The sequence below is a fragment of the Crinia signifera genome, chromosome 7 (assembly GCF_055691185.1).
Source record: "Crinia signifera chromosome 7, ASM5569118v1, whole genome shotgun sequence".
In the NCBI taxonomy this organism is placed as follows: Eukaryota; Metazoa; Chordata; class Amphibia; order Anura; family Myobatrachidae; genus Crinia; species Crinia signifera.
Window position 1 is genome coordinate 179,380,618 of NC_139223.1, and position 10,134 is coordinate 179,390,751.

The 10,134-nt window shown below is 42.4% G+C and overlaps 1 long non-coding RNA gene across 1 annotated transcript; it reads right to left on the bottom strand.

Moving 5' to 3' along the window:
* Window positions 1–3,761: 3,761 nt before the first annotated feature.
* On the bottom strand, window positions 3,762–5,757 carry LOC146019645 (uncharacterized). The gene is made up of 3 exons (XR_014450632.1): window positions 5,698–5,757; window positions 5,263–5,397; window positions 3,762–3,847 (listed from the first exon to the last, which is right to left on the bottom strand). It is a non-coding gene; the product is annotated as an uncharacterized LOC146019645 (long non-coding RNA).
* Window positions 5,758–10,134: the final 4,377 nt, after the last annotated feature.

The window sequence follows — 10,134 nt, forward strand, 5'->3', positions numbered from 1 at the left end:
AACGCACACAAATTCCCAAACAAGTGAAACTGCCACTTTACTTTTCAAACTTTTTTGGGTACAATTAACATAACGTGAACATAAATAAAATAAACATTAAAATTAAATCAGCTCTTGCAGACGCTCCAAGAGAATGGCCAAATAAATAAAAGTGAGCTGTATTTCCAAAAAAACTTCGCCCACGGGCTCCTGTTGCTGATCAGTGTCTGTGGGGAATGGAAACAGAACAGTATAAATATTATATCATATACATAAAGTATTTTTGTATGTTAAAATATGATTAGTTTTCCAGTGAATGGTGAAGGCCACATACATTTACACCTACATTGAAGAAGGGGCTGCTGTGGACATGCTCCTAACTACTATGATGTGTCCACACACATACATACATACCAGCAAACTTAGCATTAATGTAGGCTGCATCACAATTGGGTTCTTTTAGCTGGTGGAATTGCATCAAACCTCAGAAGGGACATGTGCTCCTGTTTTCGGCTGCTGTCATTTTGTAACATTTACCACACCTTATTGTTCAAGTTGTTTGTCATTGCTGTACAATGTATGGCCCTTCTGCTTTTTTACTACTGCATGCCTCAGCATGGCCTGTCATAGAATTAAGTAGTCAATATGGAAATGTGTGTAGCACATCATGCTGGAAACTACACTTCTGAAGCAGCTTGGCCCACATAAATAGCACACCACTACTCTACAATATAGAATGAGTTGACGCTATAGATTCTAAGCTTTCAAGCAGGCCCCAGCCAGGGGCGGATCCAGGATAAAATGACAGGGGGGGCACCATGATAAAAGAGGGTTTAGGTGGGGGAGGGGCAGTGTTAGTGGTGCCAGTGTACATGCTAAGAGAGCAGCAGAGAGAGGGTGGGAATGGGACTAAAGATAGGCCCTGGCAGTTAAAGTACGCAGGCCCACCATGGCGACAAATGTGAAGGATGTAATTGTGCGCGCGCCGAAGGCGCGCTCCTGAAAAGGGGGTGTGGCCACTCAACAGGGGGCATGTCCTTAAGTGTAGTGTACAACACCATATACAACTTCTACACATTATGCAACAAAATACTACACCCCATTATACTTGCCCCTTACACATGATGCCAAATGGAATGAGCCAAAATTGACATAATGCCACATGGATTGAGCCAGAATTGACATAATGCCACACGGATTGAGACAAAATTCACATAATGCCACATGGATTGAGCCAGAATTCACATAATGCCACATGGATTGAGCCAGAATTCACATAATGCCACACAGATTAAGCCAAAATTCACAATACGCTTCATAAACAGGGACATTGTGCGCCAAAGGCGCGCATTAAACATTTACACCATAATGTCCATTACACGTTAAGTTACATGCTATTATGTCCATTATGTATTATGCCAAACACCATAATGCCTATTAAAAATTATGCTACATAAGTGCTGCTTATCTACATGCTCATTGCCAAGGGTTCCATGCTCATTGCCAGAGGTTCCATGCTTGTTGCCATGTGGGATTAAATGCTCATTGCCAAGGGGGAATACATGCTCGCGGTAAACGGGGACAGCTGCCGCCAGGCAGAAGTGATAGCCACTGACAGTGGCAGAGCCTGGCTGTATTCAGAGCACTGAAGGTCCCGGCTATTTGAAAAAATACCCCTTTCACACCAGAAAATGCATTCCCAGGTTGGCCCCTTTTACACCAGCCTAGTCCCTGCATTTTCTGGTGTGAGGGGGAGAGAAAACCACCCCTTCCCCCTTTAACCAGTTATCTAATTTAACCGGCTATATCTTCGGAACCAACTGACCCATTTACATATATCATACTGAAGAACTTTTGAGTGGGCTTTGAATGATTTTGGTCCAGTGAAACTGGAACGTTCGGTTCCAGAGTAATCTGCCCTCAAAGAACATGGGGTGTGGTATGGGACCCCGTCAGTCGGGATCCCGACAGTCATTATCCCGACGTCGGGATCCCGACTGTCCAGAGTCAGACAGCATGGCGAGTGCAAAAAAGCCCCTTGCGGGCTCGCTGCACTGGCCACGCTGCGGGCACGGTGGCTCGCTACGCGAGCCACCTATTCTATTCTCCCTCTATGGGGGTCGTGGACCCCCACGAGGGAAAATAGCGGGTGGCCGTCGGGCACCTGGCTGTCGGCGTTTTGACAGTCGGGATCCCGACATCGGGTAAATGATTGTCGGGATCCCGACTGTCGGGAACCCGTCCGGCACCCAGAACATGAACAGCCATGAAATTACATTTCAAAAATAAAAAAATTGGTTTACATGCAATATCTCTGAAACCGATTGACCGATATGGACCAGCCTGGTATATGGGGTAGATGAGTTGCTGTTGGATCTGGTCCTGCTGGTGGGCTCCTCTTCCTCCTGGGTTTGGGCCCGTGCCCTCTCCACCTCTGCCTGGTGTGCCCTGGCTCTTGCTGCAATGTCATTGATGGGTCAGGGGTCATTCAAGGTGGATGAATAGGAAAGGGAAATGGAAAGTACAATTAGTCATGTGATCTGCATACACACTTGAGGCTTCTTTCATTGTCTAACTTTCAAACACAATCCAATTGAGCGACACACCTCACCCATATACACTGTTCACCACACAAAAACACCCATCTATACCCATGTACACCCATATTGGCCCATATACACACTCACCATATATACACACAGAACACAATTCACCAAATTGCCAAACTAACATTAACTACAGATATATACTTCCAGATACCCACGCACAGAGAAACATTCTTTTATATTTTACAAACACATGCGTACATTTTTGCATAAATGCATATACTTACATCGGCGGATGTACCCGCGGATACGTGATAGCAGCTCCGGCTGCCGGCGCCGCAAGTCCGACCACCGGCGTTCGAGTTGCCCGATATTCCGGCGTACTCCCGTTGTCAAATATATTCTACGGCGGGCAGCATTGTATGCCCGCCGCTACTCCGCATTAGAGATATAAGGTGCCGTGGGCCCCAGCCGCTGATCCATTACCTGGACCAGGGCGAGGAGCTCACGTTTGCGGAAGGCTGGTGCCCTGCTAGTTGCCATATTGGGTGTGGCGCAGTTATTAATTTCAGGTACCTATATAAGTGTGGGTGATCAGTGATTGGTCAGAAATATGTGTCTTTTCTTGATAACTTTATTAGCCCATTTCAAATTGACAGAATGTATGCGAACCAAAATTTTCGCGATACCTTCGGATATGCCCAGGCGAACATACACTTATGCATTCAAATGACACGCCCTTTGTATATGGCGTATGGTCAAATATGCAACCGCTACTACAGTATGCGTTCATACACATAACCGCACACGAAATTCAGGTGTGTAATATACACCTGTGATGACATTTGTAATTGCATGTTACACAAAGTTGTTTTATTGAACCCCCATAATCTATGTGTGACACCTAGTACAGCTTTCAATTACTAATCATTTCAACATGTAGAACCATGCAAACATGTAACATGATCCATACTGTATATAAAGAATACTTGTCAAAAATATCTCTCAACAAGTGTCATCTGAAAACATACATATCTGTTATCTCGGGTATTCTCACACCATCACTATCACTACTAGTATAGTCCTATCACTACTATCACTATCAGTACTATACTGACCCACACAGACACAAGTGAAAATTCTAAACTTTATTGTGAACAACCCTATTTGTCACATCTCCAAACTGTCACTAGTGCAAATATAGCAGCTACATTAGTTTTTAAGCAGGTTCAGCAATGGGAACACACAGCAAGCAGCATCCCTTAGGTGCACTGGAACATCCCGCAGCATTGCCACAAATGCGTGTCTTCTCTGTGTTGCACCTGGAAAGGATAGAAAGAATGGCCATTAGAGTGAGTTCCAAACGACATATACTTGTCTTTGATGACACACACATACACACCAACACATATGCTGACACACACATCCTCCATTTTGTGAAATAATATTTACATTCCATCTGGCCAGCAGATCACAACCCTGCCTGCCCTTCAGTTTGTGTGTCAGTATCCTGGTTGTGGCTAGTGGTGGCCTCTGGGGATGGTGTGTTGGACAATCTGCTTGATGAGTTCAGCTACAAAGATAGGAAAATTTACCACATTATTTAATACACATTCAAATACATACATCGAAGATATTGTAACAGAACAACATCACATATATATTGGTTCATGTAATCACACATCTGATCTGGAAATGTGTTTTAACAAGATTTACATGGTTAATCCACATAAATGTTCTGCGGGAATGTGGGTAGTACTTGTAAATATGGTGTCAAACACTGTTATTCAACCTACCTGAAAAAACGTGACACCACAGAGTCACGCAGGGCGTACCCACGCACATTTTGTGGGTGTCTGTAGCGGCAGGGGGCACCGTCGTGTGGCTCAGGTGGATGGACTTCCTCCGCAGGGAAGGGGACCGATCTCGTTACAGCTATGTTGTGTAGCAAACAACACAACCCCACAATCTTTGCCACCATGGCTGGCGCATACTGGAGGTCACCACCAGTGCGATGGAGCACACGAAATCGGCCCTTCAGGAGGCCAATGGTGCGCTCCACCACTTGCCTGGTGGCGACATGGGCAGTATTGTATGACTCCTGTGGGCCTGGAGTGGGGGAGCTGTAAGGAGTTAGGAGCCAGGGCGTACAAGGGTAACCGGAGTCACCCAAAATCCACATGTCACGTCCTTCCAGCTCTTTTAATCTTTGCCAGATCCTGGTTTGACGGATGACATAGGAGTCATGGCCACTTCCAGGAAAGTTGGAGTTAAAGGCCAGGATCTCAAGGGATGGCCCACATACCACCATCACGTTCAGGGAATGGAACATCTTCCGATTACGGAAGATGTGCTCAGTACGTGATGGTGGTACAAAGGGTACATGTGTCCCATCCACAACACCTATCACATTAGGGAAACCTGCAAGGTGGTGAAATTGCAGTTTTACCCTATCCAGAGAGTCCTGGTCAAATGGCATGGCCATGAAGTGGCCCTTGCGTCGAAACATGGCCGACATTACACGCCTCAGGATCCTACTGAAAGTAGGTTGGGAAACTCCTGCAAGCACTGCCACCACTTGCTGGAAAGAGCCTGAGGCGCAGAAATGCAACACCGCCAACCACTGTGTGAGAGGCGGAATTGCTGTTGGGAGCCTGTGACTACTTTCCAGACCACTCTCTATTAATGAGAGAGTGTCTACGATCACATGCGGTGGTAACCGGTACCTAGTTTGTACCTCATCATCAGGCATCCCAAAGAGGGTCACACGTGTGCGGAATATTTTAGCACGCCCCAGCCTCCTTCCTCGAAGAGGTTGAGCCACACGTTGGTCCAGTTGCCACACACCCACATGTATGGCGACCACTTGACTCTGTAAAGACAAATGGAACAAATTTAGTGACAGGAACCACAAACACATACACACAAACGCACACACCACAAGCAACATAACACATACGGGCAAAGGATGGCTGAATAGATCCACAGTCCTGTAAAAGGGGATGTGTACACCAAAAGCCATTAACACACACGCTTACATGATATTACAATGTCATGAGGTCACAATACACACAATGAAACTAGCAAATAAGGTAGCAAGCACGTGAAATTTAGCATGCAGAAAGAAGTTGCCCTTAGTATGAAGATAAAGGTTCTGTAAAGAGTAATTTACCTTATGAGACAGCAGAAACACCACAAATGCTACACCAGTAGCTGGCCACATCAAATATCCTAAGGGTAAAGTGATGCAATTAAATATCACATTCAAATAGGTGCCAGAACCATACAATCACTACCAAAACACCTGTGCACACATGCATTGTAACATACATATGGATATCTCTGTATGCATTGCAGACATTACAAGAAGTATTAATCATTAGTAGCTAAATGTAGCAACATTCAAAGTGCTAATATGTGGCCACTAAACTTACCCTCTGGTACAATGCGTTCTGCTTCTGCAAAACCGCCACCGTCAACAAACATATAGGATAGCAAGTGTGGGTAAACGGGACAATCTGCTCTTTTATAGGCACACAGCATGTGTTTGGCGTTCTTGGCCAAAATTATGCGCTCGTGAGCATATACCAAAAAATGGCATGGATTGTGAAGATACACACCTATTGTTTCAAAGATAGCACACACATGCATTAAACATATTCCACACATGTCATGCACATAATAACAGTGACATATGAGAGTGCACTGCAACCGAAACTTATAGCCATTATGCTAGACCATGACCAACAACACCAGGTTTTACCTGCTACCGCAGGTGTGGACGTGCTAACGCAGGTGTGTTTGGCGTGCTTGCGAAAACTCACTCCAGACCACGACTATAAATGGCCACATAAACACATTACACATTTACAAGGTGAATGACTTCCGAATCAGAAGGAGAGGTCACCTCTGACCACGAGGCTATTATAGACAGACTAACTTCCATCACTAGAAAAGAGGGTTGGTGAGGGAAATCTGCACTAGATGGGGTTAATTAATTTTAAAGTATTGGAAGCGGATAGTTGATTGGGAATATAACTGACTGTGATTTAGGGAATACCCTCCACGATTAGCATTGCAAACAAGCTGCTGTTTTGTAACTTAGAGCCTGGTAGATGCAATGGTCAGCGGTGCACCCCCGAGTTTATTGGAAGTTTAACATGAAAACAAAAAAGAAGAAAGAAACTCGGGTGGGGTGCACTCTTATTAACCCAATCATAAAGTTGTTCAAAAGATACGCTATAAATTTTAATAAAGAATTTTTTATTGTGTGTTTTTTTATTGTTGCTGAGTGTTTAACCAAAATAACTAAATATTATTAGAACAAAAGAAATTAAAGAAATATTTTTTGGGATTTTTTCAATTAATCATTAATTAATTTGTTACTAATCAAAAAACAATAAATTTGTCCTGGCGATTTTTTTGAGTTCTTATCAGGATTTTATTATGCGTAAGTATACACTGAGAAAGCTGATCATCATATATCCTTATTGCCTTTATCCAGAAGGCAGTCTCAGTTTAGTCTCAATTTAATATTGAGATAAGGATTGTAATCATAGATCAGCATAACTCATAATTCTAAAGAGAAAAAACATAATAGTAACTTTTAAATACGCATAAAAAATCATTCACTATATAGTGCAGTGTATCTTAATTTCTATAATTTTAGATTGTAAATTTTTTATTATTTTTAGTTGGATTCTCTCCCCTACTTGCTATACATAATACAATTAATTGATATATTTGCACTGTGGTCTAGATTAGCAACAAAACTGTGGTGTAGTGTAACTGCTAGCATACATTGTAGCAAAAGACCTTTATTATGAAAGGAGAACACTTGCCAGTTTAAAGAACCCTGTCTGCAATACAAGTTCACCTAGCAAAAAATACTAATTGGTCACAGGTGTATGTATCATGCAGCGGTTATCAATGGTATAATTCAGGTGCCTGCATATATGTTTAAATCCAGATACAAAGCATTTACAATTTACACATTGATCTAGCTAGGCAAGATGAATATCACTGGAAACAAAAAAAGCAACAGAACTGCTCTATATACCTCCAATAGCTACACCCTTCCAAACGGCCACATATTTATTACTGCTCAAAATGCTCATTAATATTCAAGAATGACTAGCACCTAATTGCATCACCTATCTTGCACAGATAGCAAAAAATAGGAACATGCCATATACTCAACCTTTGGCACTAGCAGTTGGGAAGTACATAAATTGGTTCCCTTTTAATTAAAGTGCAGGTTCATTGATAGAACAAAGATGATTGCGTTTTTTTATCACAGCGAAGAAACAGAGTTGCTACTAGCATGACCAGCAGCCAAACCCACTCCACAGAGATTTGTTGTATGCCACAGTCGACAGTACACATAAATTATAGTATGTTGACAAGCCTGTCAACATACTATAATTTATGTGTACTGTCGACTGTACACATAAATTATAGTATGTTGACAAGCCTGTCTGTATCAATCAAAAAGATGGAGCTGTGGTGACCGTATAATAAAACAGTCACTTCCCAGGTGTATTAATGTATATACTGCCACCCTGCTAATGTTGACACAAGAGCAGATACTGTATAGGGCAAATGCGGGGAGAGAAACAAACAACCGCACAGTGAAATGATTAGGTAAAAAAGCGAGGGGAACCACTGCCCTGTGTCCGGAGCCAGGCCAAGCGGCCAAGACAGTAAAGCTCCACAGGGAGGGGGACCCTCGTTACCAGTCCTGTAGAAGGCAGCGATGTCTCCTGTAGTCGCACTTAGGGGATTTTCAATTTCGTGCAGGAGAGCGCTCTGCCGGTCACGTGTGCACACGTGAGCGGCTTCTGTTGACGCGCGTTTCGCCGGAGCTTGATCACACAGGCAGCGTGTGATCAAGCTCCGGCGAAACGCGCGTCAACAGAAGCCGCTCACGTGTGCACACGTGACCGGCAGAGCGCTCTCCTGCACGAAATTGAAAATCCCCTAAGTGCGACTACAGGAGACATCGCTGCCTTCTACAGGACTGGTAACGAGGGTCCCCCTCCCTGTGGAGCTTTACTGTCTTGGCCGCTTGGCCTGGCTCCGGACACAGGGCAGTGGTTCCCCTCGCTTTTTTACCTAATCATTTCACTGTGCGGTTGTTTGTTTCTCTCCCCGCATTTGCCCTATACAGTATCTGCTCTTGTGTCAACATTAGCAGGGTGGCAGTATATACATTAATACACCTGGGAAGTGACTGTTTTATTATACGGTCACCACAGCTCCATCTTTTTGATTGATACAGACAGGCTTGTCAACATACTATAATTTATGTGTACTGTCGACTGTGGCATACAACAAATCTCTGTGGAGTGGGTTTGGCTGCTGGTCATGCTAGTAGCAACTCTGTTTCTTCGCTGTGATAAAAAAACGCAATCATCTTTGTTCTATCAATGAACCTGCACTTTAATTAAAAGGGAACCAATTTATGTACTTCCCAACTGCTAGTGCCAAAGGTTGAGTATATGGCATGTTCCTATTTTTTGCTATCTGTGCAAGATAGGTGATGCAATTAGGTGCTAGTCATTCTTGAATATTAATGAGCATTTTGAGCAGTAATAAATATGTGGCCGTTTGGAAGGGTGTAGCTATTGGAGGTATATAGAGCAGTTCTGTTGCTTTTTTTGTTTCCAGTGATATTCATCTTGCCTAGCTAGATCAATGTGTAAATTGTAAATGCTTTGTATCTGGATTTAAACATATATGCAGGCACCTGAATTATACCATTGATAACCGCTGCATGATACATACACCTGTGACCAATTAGTATTTTTTGCTAGGTGAACTTGTATTGCAGACAGGGTTCTTTAAACTGGCAAGTGTTCTCCTTTCATAATAAAGGTCTTTTGCTACAATGTATGCTAGCAGTTACACTACACCACAGTTTTGTTGCTAATCTAGACCACAGTGCAAATATATCAATTACTTGTATTATGTATAGCAAGTAGGGGAGAGAATCCAACTAAAAATAATAAAAAATTTACAATCTAAAATTATAGAAATTAAGATACACTGCACTATATAGTGAATGATTTTTTATGCGTATTTAAAAGTTACTATTATGTTTTTTCTCTTTAGAATTATGAGTTATGCTGATCTATGATTACAATCCTTATCTCAATATTAAATTGAGACTAAACTGAGACTGCCTTCTGGATAAAGGCAATAAGGATATATGATGATCAGCTTTCTCAGTGTATACTTACGCATAATAAAATCCTGATAAGAACTCAAAAAAATCGCCAGGACAAATTTATTGTTTTTTGATTAGTAACAAATTAATTAATGATTAATTGAAAAAATCCCAAAAAATATTTCTTTAATTTCTTTTGTTCTAATAATATTTAGTTATTTTGGTTAAACACTCAGCAACAATAAAAAAACACACAAAAAAAAAATTCTTTATTAAAATTTATAGCGTATCTTTTGAACAACTTTATGATTGGGTTAATAAGAGTGCACCCCACCCGAGTTTCTTTCTTCTTTTTTGTTTTCATGTTTAACTTCCATCACTGCAAGGCTGATGGAGAGGAGCAGACGTGAGGAGGGTGAAAGGGCAGCAGCAACACAGCCT